This window comes from Clinocottus analis, unplaced genomic scaffold, assembly GCF_023055335.1.
Source record: "Clinocottus analis isolate CAN_PGR_092001 unplaced genomic scaffold, fCliAna1.0.p SCAF_33, whole genome shotgun sequence".
NCBI lineage: Eukaryota > Metazoa > Chordata > Actinopteri > Perciformes > Cottidae > Clinocottus > Clinocottus analis.
This window is the reverse complement of record NW_027176076.1, coordinates 1542657-1565554: the sequence shown is the minus strand read 5'-3', so window position 1 is coordinate 1565554 and position 22898 is coordinate 1542657. Positions and strand designations below refer to the sequence as shown.

The window sequence follows — 22898 nt, the reverse complement described above, 5'->3', positions numbered from 1 at the left end:
GAGTTTGCTGAAAAACACGAAAGGATCATATGAGTGGGAGGAAGGCTCTGCTGTGTGTCGGTGGTGTGTGACATTAAAGGAACTTTTCACAGAGGGATACTGGGAATTATTCTCGATTTGTCTAGTTTCCACATATGTTGTGCCTGTTGCCCCGATGCAGCTGGGTATCAGCAGACAGACAGACATTCTCACACCATGTCGAGTGTGATACCACTGGTGTAGTCTACAGTAGGCTGCTATTGATTACAAAGCATCTTCAGGTCTGGGGCCTAAGTCTGCTTTCTTCCAGAGAAGTGTCCTGTAAACCTGACACGCAGTAAGACATTGGTTATCTCAGGATATGTGTTGTGAAGAACACTGTGGTTAATGAGCAGAGCACATGCAGCACAGAGGCTCATGTTGTGTGGTGGCTACTGACTGAGCAGTCATCCTGTGAAGGCACTATTTGGTAAAGAAAGGATATGCCCACAGACTCTGTTTAGCCAGATGTGAATGCCTGCCAAGTGACACTGAGACAAAGTTGTATTTGTTTTGTGACATTCTTACATTTTGACTCCCTCCTGATCCAAATTATGGCCTATTTCTCACAGTCTCTCTTTGTCTGCCTGGAAACGCTGCTCCGTCGCTGCTGTTTTTTAAGTTGTTCGTCCTACTGTCCATTTTAAGAAATGGAGCTTGTATGAGCATAGTGATTAGTGATATTTACGCAAGGAAAAATTCATGTGTAGCCGGCATTTACACTGTAAGTGCACACTGAACAGATCAAGTTCCACAACAACCATAAAGTGGGGAAAGGAGTTTTATTTGAACAATTTAACCAATTACCAAACAACAGTTTTGTTACCAGTAGCTGAGGTTTGGACCCATAATTAAACCCTTTCAGATTTTTTTGAATGTACTTGCAATATTGTTAATTACTGAGTTTGGCAAGACATCGTCTGACACGGACATGGGTAGTGAAGAAATACAAGTTTGCACATGTTTTTCCATTGACGAGAGGTGACATAGTGCACATGTCATACTGAAAATAACAAAGCACAGGAAAATAGTAAGTTGCTCATTGTAAGGGCAAAACCAGTTTCTTTCAGTTTACATGATGAGAAAAAACACATTCCTTAATATTCTTTGAAATATTTTTTTCACTGAAAACCAAATTTGTAAACATACAGTAATACGAGAGAAGGCAAACAAGTAAGAAAAAGCAGAAGAAAAATACCCTGATCAATTTGAAGGATTAAGATGAATAATCCACTGTTTAGAAAGCAAGCAAAGGTCAATTTTCATACTGCTTGCTCCGTAAGCATACAGGAGAGGGTATCGAGTCAATTTAGTTGCGCTGCACAGTGAAGGGGGAACGACAGTCTCCTTGTTGGCATTAGTCGGCTATGCTGGACCAAGCAAGTGCTGCTATAAAACATGTTCCAGTTTCCACTCAAGAGGCGGATTTCTTTTTTTTTTTTAAAGGAAAATATATTTTGATGATATATGTTCACTTGAATAGCCAGTTTGAAAGAATATATTGATGTGTGTCCAGAAGTATTCAGGTGTGGGATCTGAAATGATGCGATAGAACAACAGCCATTTAAAAAAACAATAATGTACTGTAGTTTTTATTTCCCTATTTATTGTTACTTAAAGGCATGTTATCATCGGCTCATTTGTTTTTTACCATGTTTTTCTCTTCACTTTCCATTACATGTTGTTGTGTGGGGACATAATAAGAAATCCAGGTATTGTTTTGTGGAACTTAGTGAAGAACTGAAAATGATTAACCTTAGCGATGGCTGGGGGTTTTCTGGAAATGAGTTCCTCGAACGTATATGGGGAATGTTTCAAGCTTTTGGGAAAGCTGAGATGGGGCACATATTTGAGTGTGAGATGTAGAGTGGAGAACAGAGTGGATGTGTTTGAATCCATGTCGCAAGTCGTTGTTAGTCGAACAGACAGGCCAGCGCTCAGAGGCTTACTCGAATGAAGGTGGCACAGGGGCCGGAATGACAGCCGGAATTAGGAAAAATGGGCTGGGTGTTTTTGTCATGTTAAACCTGGCAATATAATCTAATTGGGTGGGGAAGAGCGAATGGCAATACTTTCTTTGTTTAAGGGCCCTCTGCAGTCACTTTGCAGGACCCATTGTGCATTGACCACAATAGCATTAGTTTGTGCTCTTGTTCTGGACTCTTCTTTTCTGTGGCGCTCTGCAGTCAGCTCCTGTCCGTTCCACTCTGTCTCCACGCTTCATTTGCACGCTCCGCCAGTGTTCATGAAGGGACTCAGAAACATGCCCCCCATCATGATTACCTCAACCTCACTCTCCTCCTATCCGGTATTATCCCACCACCACCATCCTCAATCCTTACTGCCCTGCTTTCTAATCCACACGATTAAAATATACAGATAGAGATTGGAAAGGCACCTTTTTCTGCACTGTCTGTAGTCCACTTTTGCCGCAAGAACATAATCTCTATATTATTCTTATCAGTTTCAAATAATCCAATCTTTTAATGAGGACTTATTCTAATTGATTGCAGCATGAGTTCACAGAGGAACTAGCCACGGGGTCTTGCAAGTGTGCCAAGAATGTAGTCGTAAAAAATTAACTTTTTTTTTCAAGCATCATAAAATATGAATGTAACACTTATTCTTAGTTGTTTTTTTTTTTTGCCATGTTGTATTATTTGCCAATACAAAACAGCTGTAAATCTGACTAACCGATTGAAAAGACTTTGACAGCGGCATAACACGTGTAAGAGCCATTTTGTGTGTTTTGATTAAGTTGGACCTCCCACCACTGGGGGCGCAAGGCCGACTGCTACTGCTGTCGGCCCTTAGCTGTCGGCCCTATATAATTAGGAGACGTATTGGGACAAGGTGTTGCTTGTTTGGAGGAAGCAAACCGGTTTTTGACTGTTTTATGTGACACTGCTGTACCAGAGAGAAGCAAATGTTTATGGTTTATTTTATGATTTGAATATATACAACTAAGTTCTGCCAATGAGATTATTATTTTGTTTTGTAAGAATAAACATAATGGGCAATACAAGTAGACATTGTCATTAATTAAACCCGTCAGGAAGAAACATCAAGCGAGCAGCCAAGTAGTGCCTTAGGGTTGAATAGGCAACGGGGGCACTACAACACTGAAAATGATTTTCAATGAGCAGCTATTGGAATATACTCCAGTCCTCTCAAGTGAGAGTTTTTTCATATTCTTCAAAGATAGGAGCCATCTTTGAATTAGTACTTAAGCCATACTATAAAAGAAGAGCACTTATGTTTCATGGTGTCTTCTCAGAGCAAGCCAGAGCAAATATCATGTTGCTTAGTGACCTCGCCTGCTTCTTACTGTGTAGAAAATTATAATGCACAATAAGCAATCCTACGTGTATGGCCTTGCTGTGATGTAGAAAGGGGATATCAACCCATATTGAATGTCTCTAAATGTGTATGTCTCAGTATTTGCAATAATCAAGCAGTTGAATACAGGATCCCTCTGTCACTATCTCCAACAGAGCTATGTGAAAACTGTAACAACAACTAACCTCAGTGTATTTAGTGCACTGTTAATGGCCCTCTGACTTGAGAGGGTGTAATCATGCGTGATAAAAAAAAAAACAGACCCAAGTTACTAGCCTAGGAGCAATCTTGTGTGCATTAAAGTGTACCTTTTTTGTTCCAAAGGTCATTCATAACTTGGTCGTGTTGTTGATGTACAGTGAGAGATATTGATTGATTAATGCATTAAGTGCTCACAATCCATTAGGTTCTGTGAAAGCGACTGGATGGAAGACTTGCTCTTCTCGCACTATGTATTTTCACCCCTCACTTTTGTTCATATGGCATCATTTTTGTTGGCAAGGTTTAAGGGACAAAAGCCTAAATATCTGCCAAGTAATGCATTCAAAAGAGCATTGCTTCTTATAAGTGTCACTTCAATTATTCTGTAAAACTTGACAAGGAACTGCTCTTACATTTGGCTGCTGCTCATCTTGACCCAAAAAGAATACATTGTTCATATTCACCTACTGTAAACAAGCATACTTCAGCATCTGAACGTATGAACAAGATTTACTGTCTTCTTTGGAGTACAAAGAAAGTGAGATGTTTATTTTGAACATACAGTACCGTCACCAAAATCATGCCATCTGCCACTTCTCATTGTTGTCAAACTGACTACCATTCATTTGAAGAGAAAAGCATGGATCATAATTCAAATTCAATGATGAAAAGAAATATTATTTTCAACCTTGCAACCTTGTTTTTAGCAGATTTTTCAATCTGATTCAATGGAGTAAATCAGTGTTGACACAGATATGCTACATTTTCTGGACTTTGTGTAACTTTTCAGGCTGGTTTCCAGAACCAATGAAGCGAGGGCCACAGGGTTACTGCTTGTCTACTTAGTGACAAGAAATAGAAGACCTTTATCGCCTGGGCCCGATGCAGGGAAGCCTGTGAAAGAGGCCTGAGAGTCAGTCATTACCTTAGAAACATGGGCTACATTAGAGATTCATAACAGTGTGCCATCTCTGCACCTTTCATCTCCACCAGGGCCAGCTCCATTAGGATCTTTTATCTTTGTGCTGATGGCTGCTCTTGATAATGGGGCTGCCGAGAAATCCCAAAAAGTAAAGACTCACCTCTGACACTGTTGGCCCTCCCTTTCCTCAAGTAGAGTAGTACAGTACAGTACAGTAGAATACATATACACTCTTATGTGCAGCCTGAAAACCATTTATTATTATTTTTAAACATTTTCTTCAAGAAGTTGATATCCATTATGGAAGTTCAGTTAAGGGTTTGTGGTTTCTCCACATCAAAGTGATTGCTGTCCCTCTCATGTCCCTCCACCTTTGACACTGCAGTCTGATCATTGTGTTCTTCACACAGACATTTTTTTAAATGTGCATTTCCTTTGTTTATGCATGCTATCAATGTCTCCGCTACCCACATGAGTGGGGGCATTTCCTACGGTTAAGGTTTCGTAAAATATTGGCATACTTTTTGCTGATGCCCCATGCAAATGCATTAATGATAACCCATGCGAAGCCACATTGAAAACTTTGCTTTTGGGCAGACAAACACAACTGCATAATGGTATAGTAATTCATGCAAGCCAATGTTTTTCAAATGTTACAGTAATTATGAAAAATATTCATACTTTTAGCCTACATTGCCGCACCAGAGCAAATCTCATTTCCAAGGCAAAGCGGAGAAGGAATACACTGAATAATCATTGTGTTTAATGCTCTGGTCATAATCCCAGGTTTTATGATGGTTTTCTAATGATTTTCTAATGATGTTAAATATTAGTAGAGAGTACAGCCATAATTTGAACACAGCAGTCGTTTTTTCAATGCTCCACCAGCACACTCGATTGCAACTACAATGAATATTGCACTGGGAATGAGATTTAGGAGCCATCCCTTTTGGTGTTTTATTTTGCTGTCTCTCCAGCTGCCATAAATCCTCATTGCTGTGCGCTTGAAGCCTCCACCCTTGCCTGCCTTCCCCAGGTGGGAATACAATTAGGTGCAGGGGCCATTTCATTCAGTGCCACTGTCTGTCCACCGCAGTCATTCGTAAAAAAACGCTGGAGCTGTCCCGCTGGAGAAAACAGTGCACTCTTGGGAAATATAAAAAAAACAAGGAAAGAAGAGGGAGAGACACAGAGAAGGAAATAGTGGAGCAATGATCACAAAGACGGGTAAAATCTCAAGAATTGCTGTCAGAGGAGATACAAGCTTGGCCTCTGATGAGTGACAATTTTGAGCAAAATATGTATTGGAGACAAAGGCTTTGTCTCCTTCCTGTGCCTTTTCAATGAATTACACCTCTCCACCCCCTACCCCCAGCTTTTTAATTAAATGGCTGCAGCTCCATCTCTCTATCCGTAGCTCCCCATTACAGGGGCTAGATAAGGGATTGCTATCTGTAGCATGTTAAGAAAGGCTGCTGGGCAGCCAAGCCTCATGAAATTTGTCACAAGATCTCATTTTCCTCATTGCAAGACGTGATGCTTATAATTGATGTGGAGGCAGCAGTAATTTATTGGCCGTCTGCAATTATCATCCCCTTCTAGCAGGGGGATGTGACTGCAATTTCTAAGTGTGTGTATTGTTGGTGTGTCTGTGGTTGGGCTGTGACATTGTATCGTATGAATTAACACAAAAACATGTTTCTCCTTATCGCATGGTTAGTGTGTGTGTTAGTGTGTGTGTGTGTGTGTTTGTGTGTCTGTGTGTGTCTGTGTGTTTTTGCCAGTTAAGAATGCAAATTGATGACAGGCTCCATATCATAAACAATGTGGGGCCTGTTGTGCAGCCACGTTCAGCTGAGATGTCGTGGCTGTCAGTGCGCCAGCTGGACTTTCACACACAGCCGGGGGGTGGAAGGGCAAGCAGAAGCCTACAAGGTGAGGGGGGTCAGAGAGGGCGGGGCAGAGGGGCAGAGGGGGCCGGTGGTGCAACTCTTTGTCCACAGCTCCTCCGTATATCTTTAGGCTTTGTTTACACGTAGTAAAAACAATGACAATGGGGGTAGATTGTTAATCTAGCGTCCATCTGAATGGTGAGGCGGTCAGACTTAATACATGCAGTCATTTACGAGTGTATTTCTATGCAAAAGTAATTCCTCTTATCAACTTTTTACTGCTTTATTCAGAAAAGGAAATGTATCCAGAAGCTTTTTGCCACTGTGATACTAGTGACAAAGTGAGCTGAAGTAATAGTGGGTAATAGAAAGCTTCTCACTGTGTTGAACACACCTGCAGTGATTCCTAGACGCCTCCTTAAATTAGAGTGTTTGGAGTATATGAATGTCTCTGTGCTGTTCATACCAGGAGTAAAAAATACATTTTCACATTGGCAACATGATCTGCAAAGGCACTGCGTTAATACAATCTGCATTCATTAACATAGGAACATCATTAGTGGTATCAAGACAGCACTTCAGCAAAAAAAATGTGGTGATTTATGGCTTCTCTGTGAACTCACCAGGCTGGGGACAGTCTTGTCCACACATTAGTAATGGTGGCTAGGGTATTCTGTGTGTGAGTCTGTCTGTTTGCCTTCATGCACAATGTATTATATTAAACTGACTGACAAAAGAACATACTGAATTTTCTAAAAATGAAGTAAATGTATTTGATCATTTATATTTGCTCGATAAATGGATGTTACCAATTGGGGTGAAAAAAGATTATTCCGATTTGTATTTTTTTTTTCACAGACATCACCATTTAAGCTTAACACATACACTGCAAATGTACTTTAAGGAGGACAGTCTCATGTTCGGTGCCACATTCTTGCAGTGTTTTGCACTCTTTTATATGCTATGCAGACAAATACCAGGTTTAATGATTCACAGATTTTCCTGTTGCATTGCGGTGAGCTCCATGGTCAGGGTGGATTGCTGTCATGACATAGTGGGTAAGGCAATGAGGAAGATGAGGGCTGTCACCAGCCGCCCCTCTGAGCATGCTCCCTTTGTCTGGGGAAATGGAACCTGTTTGTTTTGTCTACCTGCACGCCTGTTGTGTGCAGTTGCCAAATTAGACTTTCAAATCAAGAAGCCAGTGGGAGACCAAGACTGTAGTTTTCTCCTTCCCTTTAATAATCATCCCTGTTTACTCTTCAGGGAGTCATCTTTATATATTTTTTTCTTAAATGCGCCCTCTAAGCCGGGAGAGTGTCTTTAATAAAGCAAGCAGGCAGAGCGCCGTTCTAACATGTGAATTGCACAGGAGAGAATTGAGAGATGGAAGCAATAGCGGATCATCCGAGGAGGGAGGGTGGGGGGGATGAGGGGGTTGCTGCCGCTGCACCCTTCATGCTATTATCTTTATGGCATAGCAAAACATGCTTCAGGCAATCAGCATGAAATTGTTAATTGCTCAGCCCACTTGTGTGTTGCTCAGGGGACAGGGGCCTTCAGGAGGTCCTGCGTCGAGCGAGTAAGGGTTGTCCGACTAACTGCCTGCACATTTGGTCTGTCACACAACACATAACACTGTCCAACAAATGCGTTGTCTCCTCTGACTCTCAATGACCTTCACAGAATTGCTGTGGCAATCACCAGAGGCATGTTCTACGCAGTGTATTTAATAATGATCTATTGCTTCAACAGAATATGTAATTGTTGAGCAAGTTTTGTGAACAGTGGAGTGGGCATAGATTTAGCTTAGTTAGCTTAGATTGTCACAACGATGCTTAAGCAAAGGTAAGACAGGAAATGCTTTAATATATAAAGCAGCAGTGTTGTGTGTGCAGTCATCACTATCTTGCCCTCTCCGAAAATGCTTTTTTAAATTTGTGTGGTTATCTGCAGTATACTTCAGATGGTTTTAGGTGAACTCCATTGTATGTTGGCCTAAGGAAGGTCGTTTTTTTTTTTTTTAAACCAAACCCTTTTCAAAAAAAGCAAGCATTTTTAAGATTGATTCAAGAGACTGAGGATGAACATCACAGAGGGCAATATTGTCTCCAACATTATTCAAAGAAAACCAATGTAGCTCCTGTCCATATTCCATGTACTTTTCTCACCCCGTGTGAGGTGGCTTAGAGGAGGATATGTATTATAAGACGTCTTTTCAACACCACCCCTCCCGTTACATGCTCAGTCGGACCATAATGCCCCTCCTCCTGGGCTATCAGTTTTGTTCCTGTTGGAAGAGAGGGAGAAAGAGCAAGGTTACACAGGGCGTCATATTAATGGGGCCTGTCATGCGCGTTGATCGTCTTAGGCGTGGAGGAGGATGAGTGCTCAAAAGGTGTTGTCTTCAAATAGGATTTCTACAAGTGAGACATCCTCGTTGGGTGATATCCCCCTCAGAGCAGCCACTTTCTTATAGAATGATCTGTTATTAAGCAAATGAAGTGCTGCGGGCCCAACGGTAAATCCCTCCACTTTGTCATGGTGTGCTCTCAGTTATCACACCCTGCTTCCTCATTCTTTTCTGATGTTCTACCTGTTTCACCATGTTATACCAGGGCACCAACCGTGTATTTGAAGCCAGTCGCCCCTCTGGAGCATGCATGACACAAAGAGGATTCCATGTTGTAACCATTGATTTAAATTTAAAGGCCCAATTTGTGATATAAATGTGGATGGGAGAGTAGGTCCCCTACTAAATATAACATGTACTCATCAAATTCTTCCATTACTTTAATAAGATTGTCTGTTAATACAACCACTTACTCTAAAAGTTTAATGTTTTCAGATGCAATTACTTTAAAAGGTCATTATTCGAGAAGCAAGTAGTTATAGTATGTATGTTGATATAACTCACAACTGCATAACTTATAAAAAAAGACAGGAATGAAGTGCAGTTATCAACTCACATTTGTTCCGGCATTTGTGTCAAATCAGTTGAACTTTGTTTCTCCCAGTAGTGTATAGCTTGTATGTTGTACCTCTTGCGTGCACCCTTGGACTACTCTTTCTAGTGGCCAATCAAAGACATGTTTAGCCCTGACACCCTATCATCAGCTCAATCGGTCCATCGTGCAACCAGCCCCACTTAAGGAACAATTAGGAAATCCCTTAATGAACTGTGGTTTGACATGGGCCTTTTGTCCTGGCCACCCAGATACATGATAGAGGAGAAAGAAGGGGCGATAGGAAGGGGGCGGGGTAGACTGGGGGAATGGCAACTGCTAGACAGGAATTGATTGCATTAATTGATATGCCAATATGTAAGCTTGTTACATCCACCATTGCTTAGGATGATGGCTAACAGGTCCTGCTGATCAATGCAACCAATAAAGGCTTCATCCATTAATGAGCAATGTGGTAATTAATGTTATCCCTAAACCAATTACCTCAGGCAGTGCATCTACAAGAAAGCGCAGAAAATAGTCCAACCATGATCTGCTTTTTACTCTTAGCAATTTTATCATGCTGTCTTTTAACTGCTCTGAGTTAACATGGCTGTAAGGTTTTCAATCCGTCTATTCACAGCCCATATATATATATATATATATATATATATATATATATATATATATATATATATATATATATATATATATATATCGTTACATAAGTTACAAAACCAGCTAAGTAGTCAAAGCTTCATATTCTAACCTAATCCACTTCATCTTGATCCTTTATATGGGGATTCATGCTGTAGAGCTAAAACATTATTGTTTTCGTGAGGATCCTTATTCTTTCTTTCAGTCCTTGATCCTCTTCTTCACAAACGCTGCACAGCAGACATAGAGGTACAGAGTCAGAGCAAGGTGTCAGTGTTCCCTACTGTTCATGCAACAAAACAATTAACCGATAGCACAGATGACTGTACAATAACAAAAACATTTGTTGGCCAATAATAATAATTCCAGACCCATGTAATTATTACACCTCTAATTATACATGTAACATGCAGTATATTTTGCGGTGACGAAGATGTCTGTAGTGTGTGTCCATAGCCACAAAATCCTGAATGCCTTGACAGTTGCAATAAAAAACAAACCAGACAGGCCGAGCCAAGTAAAAAACCACAGCTCGCTCTGATAGACACACTGTCTGTACATGAATAATAGCAGGTTTCTAAATCAATGCTATTGTTTCACGGTTTAAAGTAGGTATTATCTTACCTGGAGTTCATTACCTTGTTCTCGGTCAACAATGTTATTTATCTCATCCTCACACGCTGAAAATAAAACTGGATTTTCCACATCTCTTTTTAAGTAACAAAGGTGAAAGTATAATGTGACACAAACTTTGGAAACAATAAAGTGTTAAGTAAATGACATTAGGGTCCTAGACTCAATGTCTTCTTCTGCGCATTTACAGTAAATGCTTTTCACTCATTGAGCATGGCGGCTGCAGTTGGTTTCAATTAATTATGGAAGCTTGTCTGAAATGTGTTTGTTTAGCTGTGTTAGGCACAAGCATCGCTTGCATGTGTTAATTTTGTTGCATATTTAATAAGTAACACCTAAAACACATTCATATCTTAAACACTTATTTCTGACCTTGTAAGGGAGCGCTGAATTGAATACGTAAAAAATAATGCATTAATGGGAAAGTTCCTTTTTATACTTGAGTACAAAACAGACTTGACAAAAGAAGAAACTGAATTACATCAAAATCCAGTTTATGTAATGGGTGTTGCAGAAGTGCAGAAGGCCCATCTGTCTCACAGCCCATTATCCGAAGTCTTAATCGGGACTTACAGCAGGGCAGGCTAAATAAACAGTAAGTAAGTTGTCTCGGGTAGAGGAACGTCAATGCCTGCAACTTGCTCAAGCCTTTGCTCTGAATAGTTCCGTATTGACCCCTCAGGACCCCCCGAGAATTCCCTAATTGAAAATTAATATTGAATCAATGCCGTGGGCCATTTGCATATTGATTATAAACATCCAGGAAGGCACCAAGTATGTCTTGGATCAATAGGGCCCTTCTGCAGCAGGCCGAGTGCACTTCATCACATGGCAGCTGCCTGCTCCTGAGGTTAATGACTGCTGCTTGTTAAGGAGCTCTTGTCAGGTAGAATCCAGCCGCAGGGTCTTTCTGCCAAAGTTGGCAACAGGTGAACTGTGGGGGGCGAAAAATTAGGTACAGATGGAAAGAATGAAGGGGAAACCCTTTAGTTTCAAAGCTATAAAGATTACAAGTTTGTCTCTGCATTAGGCGTGTTAGCGACTTGAACGCATCAATATTGCTTTTTATGGGTTTGTATTCTGTGTTATTTTGTATGTATGTCTTTAGTTGTTCCAAATACTGCAATTGTTACTGAGGTTTTGACCTCTTCAGACTTTTTCTCTTCTTCATGCAGAAGATTAAGTAGTGCCAGAAACCTTACCAAGCCACAGCCTCTTAGCATTGAACCTTTACCACTCCTTAGCACAGACCATAAAATACTACAACTGTATGTGTGTTGTACTGTGTGTGTGTGTGTGTGTGTGTGTGTGTGTGTGTGTGTGTGTGTGTGTGTGTGTGTGTGTGTGTGTGTGTGTGTGTGTGTGTGTGTGTGTGTGATATTTGAGAGGATAAAGAAGGTAGGCTGATCAAAGATAACACCAACCATCTCGAGCCCTGCAGGGAGAGAAAACAATATTAGGTGGATCAAAAAGGCTTTCTTAATTTGAAATGAAACTTTCACAGCATTAAAAGACATTGGAGACCAAGAATCCTCAACTTTTAGCACTGATTAAGATTCAACACATACATTCCTCTCCTAAACTCTCTATAATAGTTTCCACATGTGGAATAGATGTAAGGGGTCGAGGCATGAGAGAGACGGAATGGCAGGTGAGACAATTGAGAGAAAAGGTTCAATGCGGACAGAGGGAGATGAAGAAAGAGAGCTCCATCAAATTACCTTCACTGGTAACCTGAGCATAGAGTCCAGCAGAAACCTGTCTGGTTTAGTGGCAATGTTGAAGCCTGGTTAAACTAACAGGGCTCTCTAAAAATGGACGATTCTCTGAATCCACGGGAGACAGCAGACCTGGTGTGAAGCACATGTGAGAGCAGCTTATCCGCCAGTCTATGAAAGACAAGGTCTTGAATTAATGCCTCTGTGCAGACTGTGTCCATTCTCACCCTCGACACCCCCCACCCGTATACACACACACACACACACACACACACACACACACACACACACACACACACACACACACACACACACACACATACACACACACATGCACACACCCCAAAGCACACCCTGCACTGGGAGCTGGGGTCTGGGAGTATAAAATGAAGTGCTGGGTCCAGAGAACCATGCTGCATCTGATTGCTTCATTACATTCCCTTTCATTGACTTGGTTGCACTGAACTGATGAACTGAGGCAGTGGACAAGAGCACATAATAGGAAGAAATGAATTCTTATCACAGCCTTCTCAGGAGGCCACTGGTCCTGGCTGCATGGAGCCAACCAAAGCCATAGCTGAATGGAGAGGAGGGGGCCGTATCTGGGCCCATCCATGAGCCAGAAGGAGGATCTACTGAGGACATGATTGAGCTTTGGGATGTTGGATCAGTACACAGGGGAGGGACCATGCATCCACAGAGAGACATATTATTTGTTGGCAACTTGTTTTAAGGATTAGTTTGGTGATTAGTGTTTGTTTTCTCCTGGTAACTGACACCCATGGCATAACTTTTTTTTTCTTCAATTATTTATTTCCGGCAGTCCTCCAGGGACAGACGTCTGCTAGTTAGAGTCGCTGCATTCGGCCCCGTAGCAGCACCCAAGCATCAACCACTGAGATGAATAATTAATTTTGTACCTTGCCGGGCTCTCACCCCTAACTCGTCAACCTCTGGCTAATGAGTGAGAAGAGTCTTCTGCAGCAAGGACAATAACAGCAGTATTATAAAAACAACAGCAACACTAACAACTACAGCCATGCACAATAGAAATGTGTGATGTGGTATAGCACAGTACCAATTTAGCAGCAGGCTTGGTCTCTATAGGGGTTGTTAATCCCTGACCATGCCTTAGCGAGGCTACGAACTCCCCAACTCTGACCAACCTGCTCATTTCCATGCCTGCACCGTCAGCACTGCACTGAGGAGGAGGCGGGTAGAAAAAACACTTTACAATTGCTTCAGATGTGATCCTACATTAACATAAGTGTTTCCTGTAAGAGTAACCTTAAATTATGTGATGTTGTGTCATCGTGATGTTCCACAAATATGCAAAAATAAAAAATTGCATTTAGTGGAATCTGCTGATAAGCCGATCAGGTATCACACGTACCTGCCAGTGCTCTCTCCCCTCTGCCTCCCGGCTTCCATCAAATCTTCCCCATCCCCCTCCTTCTTATACCTGTTCACTTGGCACAAAATGGATGCTGCAAAGCCATTTAATTGGCCTCCACTTCAGAATCCAAGGGCATTTGAAATGTCTCTAATAATATATCTTCCCCTACAGAGCTATTCTTGACAGTGTTAGGGAAGAATGTACTTTGTTGTAAACTGCTGTCTTGCTGCTAGGTGACATCAGACAGCTCATCCTATGATCTCTTGGCTTTAGTGATTGCTACTGGGATGCAGTGGGTTTTAATTATTTTATTTTGTTAAACATGGGGTAGAAGTTACAAGAGCAGTATCAAACATACTAGTCACTTTGGTCATTTTAGAATAGCCAGCCTGTGTTTTAGCCACATCATGAGTTCCATTTTGTTCCCTTGCCTGTCTCTTCCTCTCCGTCTCCTGTGGCTGAGCCAAAGATAACTGAGAAGCAGTGTTTGACTGTAATCACTCCAAGTCTCTTTCTCTGGAGAGCAGCACAGCGGGCAGCGCGGTTCCACTCCTCTAGGAGCTTTCAGCCCACTTTCACAGTATTATGACATATTCATGAAGAATCAAGACAAGTTTGTGTACTGCACACACACGTCTTTAACATTTATTGTTTGATGTTGTTTGAACATATGTATATATTTATATATCTTCTAATAATTAAACCGTGGTAAGAAAGACGTACAATTTGACCCACCACGCGAAGGTAGGCGCAACTGAACCGGTCATTTGAATAACCTTTACAGCAATAAAAGGAGCTGTCATGCAGGGTGCTCTGTCAAGTGTTATTCCGAGGCATTTTTGAATCTCAGGTAAAATTAAAAGCCTAAAGCAATTTGGCATACTGATTAGGCTCAGATTAATATAGGCTGGATATACCACTGAGATAAAAGGGATAACTAGTAAATGATGGTTGAGTTGGTCCATTGCATCCCATCACCTGGCTCCAAGTCTATTTTGTAATTAAGGCTTTAAGGTGTGTGTATACTCAAATAAATAAATAAATGATGCTGCAGCCAGAATTATGTGATAATAAATTAATACATTACAAGAAGTGAATAAAGGAGCAGCTAATTGCATGAGATGAGTCTTTTTCATTAGCCTTTTGAAAGGAAATTTCATTATATGCATCACAAGCCTGCCAGCTGAAATCCAGTTTTAAAAGTATATGCAAATAAGAATTAAGTATATTATGTTCGGAAAACCGTAAGTCATTTGAATAGACATCTAGATGGGATTTTGTTATGAAATAAACCCCTCTTCACTCCTAAGAGTAAAAAGTAGAAGTCAAAACAAAAAGAGTACAACACTGATGCCTTATAACCGCGAGAGAAAGGTGCTAAAAATATGACTCTGACTCTGAGTAAATATTTTCATTTCAGATTGGATTGAGACATAAATATCGACATTTCTGCCTTGATGATAGCATATGAAGACATCAAAGGTTTATCAACTAGCAATAAAGGTGATCTAGTCTTGATCTTGTCGACTATTCTTGCTCACAAACTAAAATAATAAGTATTTGACATACTTACGATACACTTTGCAGTATTGATATTCTGTTTTGTTCGGTTTCTCCATTTGTCGCAGGCAAAACATTAAGTTGGTTAAACACATCTCCAATAATTGCACTGCAAAGTTGGTTGATTTTTTTTTACATAATTACAGTGGAAAACAACCTGCCTATTAAGCCTTTAATAGCAGTAATACAGAAAGCAATTACCATTACTTTGCAGCTCACACTAAAAATAAAGATTTCTCTAAATTTAAAAGATCCGCTGTTAAGGCTAATTGTGTGGGGTCTTGTACAGACATCTGGCTGTACATCATTTGTAAGGACTAAATGCTGATCAGTTAGGAAAGCCTTTACAAGCTGTGTCCTAAGTGTGTGTTTTTGGGACTACTCGGCTGCCAGGGAGTCTGATAGGCCTTGAATTATTTATCCATCAGGCTGCTGGACGGTAGTCACGGCGACCTAGGCCCCGTAGTGGTTGTCTGGCGACATCTCCCTCCAACAGTAGCCATTAGCGGAAAGGGGTGCTAATGAGCAGGGTGCAATGTGCATGGGACCCTCTGACCCTTCCTCATTTCTAGACCCTCCTCACTGAATAAAGACGCACAAAAGATTTAACAAAGATCTGAGTGCAGAACTTTTTAATTAGGGAAAAAAAACAAGGTTAGAAAACTAAAAGATTGAAAAAGAAAGATAGAAACAACCACCCGTTTTCCTATTAAGGAGAAATGTCAAGCGCAGTGGTGAAGCAATAGTCTGTGTGCATCCCTTTGTTGTCCTCCCTGACATTGAAGGCTAATTTTTCATGGTTGTTTGAACTGGAAAATGAAAGAGAGGTTTGCGATTATTTCCTATAAATGACAACACAATCGCATTACGCTTGAGTACAAACACAGAGAGGATATTGCCTTTTCATATTTCATGTGAAAGTAATGGATGGGCTATGCAAAGAGGAACAGAAAGAAAGACAAATGGTGAAAGAAAGCTCCCTGTGTTTGATTTGTATTAGAAACTGAATGGATAGAGGTAGCAAGAGGTTTTTTTTTCAATAAGTGGTAGCACTCTCATGGATGTTTTAAAGTGCCTGTGCAATGTAATCATTGGATTTCTTTAGCAATTAGCTATGAGCAACCAGCCGGGGTGGTTGTTCGAAGAAAAGTTGCCCGGTGTATCCACTGCTGTTTCTACTATAAAAAAAAAATATCCATAGTGAGGTCCCCCCACACACTGTCTCCAGGTGAATCTGTAAAAACAAACGTAACAGATAAATAAGATAAAACACCAGCCGACCATCCTCCACCTCTCATCTCAACTATCCTGAAACATCTTAAACATAGCAGGCTGTTGAACACACATCAATACTGCTCTACATTTTGAATAAAATTGATTAGCAAAAATCGGTATTCATAACCTTGTCAGATTCTGTTTTATCTGAATGTACGCTTTCATAAACAAACAGCTGGTTAAGGTCTGAGCTGTTGATGGAGACATGGGAGCAGGATGACCATCGAGGAGAACGGCAAGCCAGCCCACTCGGGCTCTGGCGGGGCATGCTAAGAAATGTGTTTGTGTACTTTAAGTTCATAAAGATTGAAGGACTGGCAGGAAAGCTTCTGCTGGCAGGACTCATTTAAATAGGACCCGTGTGGGAGCTGTGAGCCGGACTCCTAACACGCGCCAAGGTAGGCGCTACATACAGCCAACCATGGCAACATTGATTTTCTGAGCTAATACCTCCACAGAACAGTCCACAGGCAGATGGATGCACTACAAAGGTATGCAAATGGTGCATTCAATAAATCGACAGGCAGAGATCTTTTTCAGACAGTCCACTGTACTGGTCTGCAGTGCCTAAAAGGAGAGATAAACAGATAAGTACCTGTTAATGGACACACACACACATACACAAGTGTGCAAACTCAAACAAACATACAAGCACCTGCCTGTACCTGGGAAAACCTAGATCGATAATAGGATTTCATGTTAGGCAGAACCATTCAAAAAAGCACATCAAATAAATCCTGAGTCTATCCAGCATTCCTATTTAAAATGAATGTGCTTTTTTTTTTGATGTGGCATGCTTTATTTTTAATTTTCAAGAGTTTCTTCAAAAAAGATTTTTGCTCTATATTGTGTGTATAATAACAAAACAAACTATGGGTAGAGTCATATTCCGTGTGCTTATTAGTCAGATATGAAACAAAAGCTGCTGGGTGTATGTCATATATAATAGATGTGTGCTGTCTTGTTAAGCCCAGCAGGCTGTATGTGGCTGTGTCTCTGTGGAGATAGGCTCTGAAGCTCGCTGTACCTGGTAATTAAAGAGAGTTTGTGGCAAAAGCCAAACATCAGGAGAGATGAGCTATGAACAAAAGAGCTGTGACAGTTTCAGGTTATGTGATTTTTGTGTCCCTTTTTGCCAAATGAAAAATCAATACATTTTCTGGGTTATACATATTCAGAGTGTCCACCATGCTTCCGCCCTGATGGAGAGAGGGGCGGGGGACTGTGGTCTAGAGTGGGGGAGTTGCCTGTTCGCCTGTCATAACTGTACCATCGCATTTTCCAACCCACTGGTGAATATTTCAGAGTTGATGTGATTGCCCTTCATGACAGCGGGGATGGTTTTTTCCCCCTCTCTTTTCAGACACCCCTTCAGCCACCCCCACACTCCCGTCAACCCACCCCAATTCGGTTTTGTCCCTTTGAATAGCTGCAAATAGGTGAAGGCATTGTCGTGTGAGCTGGAGGAAAAAGAAAAAGATGCATTAATAAAAGGAGGTTGATTTAAGAGGAGGCCGCAGTGAAAGACAAAAAGCATAGATGCATGGCGGGGGGTGGCAGAGAGGCAGAGTGACTCTTTGTGCAGGACAATGTCCCTCAGGCAGAGTAGATGGGAGAGTACTGCCCAGTGATGTTTTTGCCCCATATCCAGGCTTTTAACCCACCATCCTAGCAGGGAAAAGTACAGCCTGCATCTTTCATTGTGGACATAATATGTACAATCGAGCGGTCATCATCTTGGACATTCAAGGAAGTCAAGGTGTAGTGTGTGTGTATGTGTGTCTGCGGGGACAGAAGAGTGAGCAGTCCCTGAATGCTCACTCCCTGTGCAGCCACATTAACCTAGATCCTCCTCTCCTTCATCACTCAAGTAAAACACAAAGAGAAAAGAACTAGAGCGGCACTCACTTTATCCACTTTATTTGCAATGTATCTAAACATGCCATTATCACAAGAAGTATTTCTAATTAGTATTATTTCCCATGAGATAACACGCTAGGGAACGTATTTAATACATTACATGGTGCTTAATAACGATTTCTAACTTACTGAGTATCAAGAGCACAAAAAAGCGTTCACATTAATGTATTTCTTTCTGTTAAAGAATACATGCCTAATATGTGCGACTCTTTGTGACATGAATGCTGTGAGTGTCCTGTAAAAGTGGTCAGGACTTTGAAGGGCAAAGGGATCAAATTAAGTGTTGTGTGGAAGACCTACTGGGCTGGTTTGATGAGCAGGCACCACCTGGAGAGCGGAGGAGGTGGGGAAGCCTTCAAATTGTTCTAAGCCAGTGTGAGCTATCACTGCTGTTTGTGATTAACTTGCCGTTTAAAGTTTTTTTAGTTATTAGCTACCCTAACCTCGGACCCCTCCTCCATCTCTTCCTCTGCTACCCTCCTCCTCTCCCCCTCCTGCCCTCAGCCCCATGGAGACACAAAGTATTCATTCACATTTAGATCCTGAGGTCACAGCAGGGCCAGCAGGGAGAGGCTAGCAAGTCCTCCCATAGACAGGTCAGGAATCTAACACGTTACTCCGACCAGCAGCGCTGAGGTAGCCGACTCTTATTTCCTTTCAAAATTTGAAAGTGTGTGGGAGGGAGGGAACGAGAGCACGAGTGAGAAAGTAGTACAGCGGCAGATGCACTTTCATTTGGTGTGTGTGTGTGTTTGTCTTTGTGTAGCAGGTCTTGTGTTTTTATGCGTTTTCTGACATTTTCCTACATTGATTCTGATGTGCAATAATGTGTATTTTACTACACTGTCATTCATTTTAAACATTACTGTTTGCTTTTTTGAATTCATCTCTAAGTTTTAGTATATATATAAATGAATACATCTGGAATACATTATGTTGATGAACACACAAATCAGTGTGTTATTTAGAAAGCATTTTTGCCAAGATAACATGTGTCCACATTTTAACTCAGCTTTTTGCTTTTATAGTGCACTGGCTTGTATGGTTACTGATAGCCATGTATCATGTTGTGATTTATTGGGTGTTCATAAGCAAAAGCCCTTCTTGTCTCTGGCTAGTTTGTGATTGTGTTTTGCTCTGTTGTGGTTTTATGAGAAGTAGCTTATGAGGGCATAAGGAGGTAGCTTGAGTGAGGGAGTGAGTGAGTGAGTGAGTGAGTGAGTGAGTGAGTGAGTGTGATGCAAAGGGGGTTTCTTGGGGGTCACAGTGTTTTCCTGTGTGTTGTGCTTAAAAAAGGGGGGCCGTGTGTATGGGGCAAGGAGGTACAGATATGAGGAGCGCAGAATGCATGAAAGCCCCCAGCATGGGTCCTGTGTTTCATTGTCCCATGGTACCCTCATGTCACTTTCATTTTGCACCCTCTAGTCCGGAGTCAGGCCAACTTTGATATAAGTAAGGGGTGCAAGGGATGATGGGGGGAACAAGAGGGGTTTTTTTTAAAGTAGGGGAGAAAGATAGAGTCTGTGAAGTGTGAAATAAGATTGCTTTTTATCCGACAGTGCAGCATTAAAGAAAAGGAAGCTGTCCAGTCCCGGATAAAGCAGGAGGAAGCACACCTCTCTGATTTACAGTGCGATCCTGTGAAACCTTGTTAAAATGATAACAACAGCCTCAATAATCATAATGAGAGTAATGAGAGCTTAGACACACAGCTCCACACAAGAGCTGAGAGAGAAAGCAGAGCTCAACCCTACTGAAGAGCCGAGGAGAGGGAGACGCTCAGCTCACCCTCCTTGCTGTTTCTCCAGGACTTACAAACGACAAGAGAGACAGACAAGACAGTGTTGTTGACTGAGATACTCTATATATGCAACAAAAAAAGAGCAGACTGTCACTGCAGTTTGAGGACAAGTTGAGCCATTTTCAGGTAGGACTGCAATTCTGGGCAGTTAAAGGCAGTTATCATCATAGCAGTGTATTCTGCTGAGGCCAAGGATGGAGGAGGAGCCTGACCTAGTGAAAGATATCTACAGTGACTATTATTACTTGCGCCTGCTCTTCTCTACAGTCTGGGAAGGAATACTGGAAAGTGCAGTGGTTACTATCAATTATTTATTAGGCCGTTTGTGCTTGTCAGTCTGATTAGCATTAGTGTAATCACTGCTCTTCAGGGGAAAGGAAGGCTGCTCTCTCGCATCTGAAGGTAATCCTGCCGTTTTTAGTGTCTCATCTTCACCGGACGCCTCTTGCATCTGCTTTTGTCATCTCCACACATTTCTTCCCTTTTCCCCTGCTCCATGTGTTTCTGTCTGTTGCTGCTCGGCCCCTTCCCCCCTGCACCTCATTAATGTGTGTGAGCGAGTTGCTCTCCCCCAGCTTGTATAGAGTGACACCTATGGGCCTGATTAAGCATCTGCACTCACTGGCAAATCACAAGAGCGGAAGGCTGCCAAGTGTGTGTGTATAGTGTGTGCATGAGCGCGTGTGTGAGCGCGTGTGAGCGTACGTCTGCGCGTGTCTGTGTGTGAGATGCTGGAACAGAGAGCCCATGGACTGTCCCCACCGAGTGAATGGCAGAGCAAAGCTGATATGTATATGCTCAGAACAGATGAGTGTAATCTCTGTGTCGGCAATGGGCTTATTCAGCTTGCATGATTAGATTAATGGAACTGTTTCATATCATTGTATTAGGATGGTTAATGAAGACAATTAATTAGAAGACAACCTTCAGGCTATTGTCCTTAACATCTCTCAGATTTGGGTTAGAAATGGCCTGCTGCCATAGCTTTGAGTGTTTCTATTTTCAGAGTTAATCTTTGGCTACAGTTTTAGTGTCTCTTTCATTGCATCCTACTCTTAGGCCACTCATGACCTTTCATTAATTATGGTCGGCCTAGCTTTAATCATTCTGTAATACCGTTGGAGATGAGATGAGCAATAGGCAAAGCCATTTGCCACTTAAAGATGCAACACTGCTCCTAGAATTAAATGTCTGCATTTCTGCATAAATTATGGACAATGCTCTGTGTCGCGTGTGCTAAAAGTGTCATATACGTTGATTAAACATCTAAATAAAGAAATCTTGAAAACAGGAAAAAATATCAGTGCACATGTGAGCGTGTACAGTAGGTATGCAGGAAGTTGGGGGTAGGTACAGAGAAGATAGACAGAATTAGAATGTTGGCTGTCTATCACAATAATGTTTAAGCACAACGTGTGTATTAATGTGTAGGAGGGGAATTACCACAAGTGTCACAGAGCTGAGAAATGACACCTTGCTCCATTTTTAAAAGGTGAAAAAAATTACCTGGGGATTATTGTGTAATCTGAGCACCTATCCAGCTGTACAATATCCTATTTCTCACACAGTTGTGGATATTTATGCAGGAAGGAGTTAGATGGGATTTTGAGACTGAGTATAGGAAGGAGGTCTCTGGTTTTCTTGGAATGTTTAAGATCCGCCTCACCAGCACGGGATGGGCTGCACCGCATGGAAGTCATGGGTTGCCTTGGAAACATAATAGAAACATGGCCGAAAATAAAAGAATAAAATGTATTCATGTGTGTGGGATCCAGAGAACACCTAAACATGTTTTTTTACAAGGAGTCAGTCATCCCTTTTAAATATTTTTGTTTAAACACGGGATCATTGGATCACAGGATCGGCTTTTAGCATTAATGTGTAACAACACAATACATGCACCAATCACTCGGCTCAGAAAGCTGTGTCCTACAGCATTTCTATCAGCAAGCAGGAAAGGGAAGATATTGCTCCCGTCCTGCCAGTAATACAAATTCCATTGACTTTCATCTTTTTTAAACTGAATAACCCCATATGCATGCATAATGCCTTAGTATATTTATGTAGCCTTCGTGTGTATTCAGTCAACCTTTAACAGGCGAGACCGTTTTACATGTGACTTAAAAATAGCAGGCTTGTTGTTGATACTTTGTAGATATTTTTTCGGCCTACAGAGAACATTTTATTTTACATACACAGCAGAGAATGAAAAAGAAAACATTTCTGAATATTCTATTAAGACTTGAATCCATCAGGGTCGGGTTTGGAAGAAAAGCCATCTGATGTGGTTCAGAGATGTATGAGCGTTCAAAGTGTATCTGTGATAATGATACATACCAGAGTTTGAGAACACTATGATAAAACTTCATATACAATGTATACAATGTTTCACTGATAGGATAAACAGTGACTGTTGGGGATAATGTAACGTCATAAAAGTGGTTTTGGCTGTGGATAGTGATGTGGAGTGCTAAGATTGGATGTGTGATGACTGCAGGGCTGAATACTTGAACAGGATATTTCAGTAGCTGTTGTAGTATTGTCAATACATCAATAGTTCATAGAGTAGAGACCTGAGCATAAAAGCATTTTCAAAAGAGCATTTAAGTACATTTGCTGAG

At 41.4% G+C, this 22898-nt stretch overlaps 1 protein-coding gene across 2 annotated transcripts in view; it reads left to right on the top strand.

The window, feature by feature from the left end:
* Positions 1 to 22898, top strand: part of zfhx3b (zinc finger homeobox 3b) — an 87525-nt gene that overhangs the window by 36799 nt on the left and 27828 nt on the right. The gene's annotated exons all lie outside the window — the stretch shown is intronic.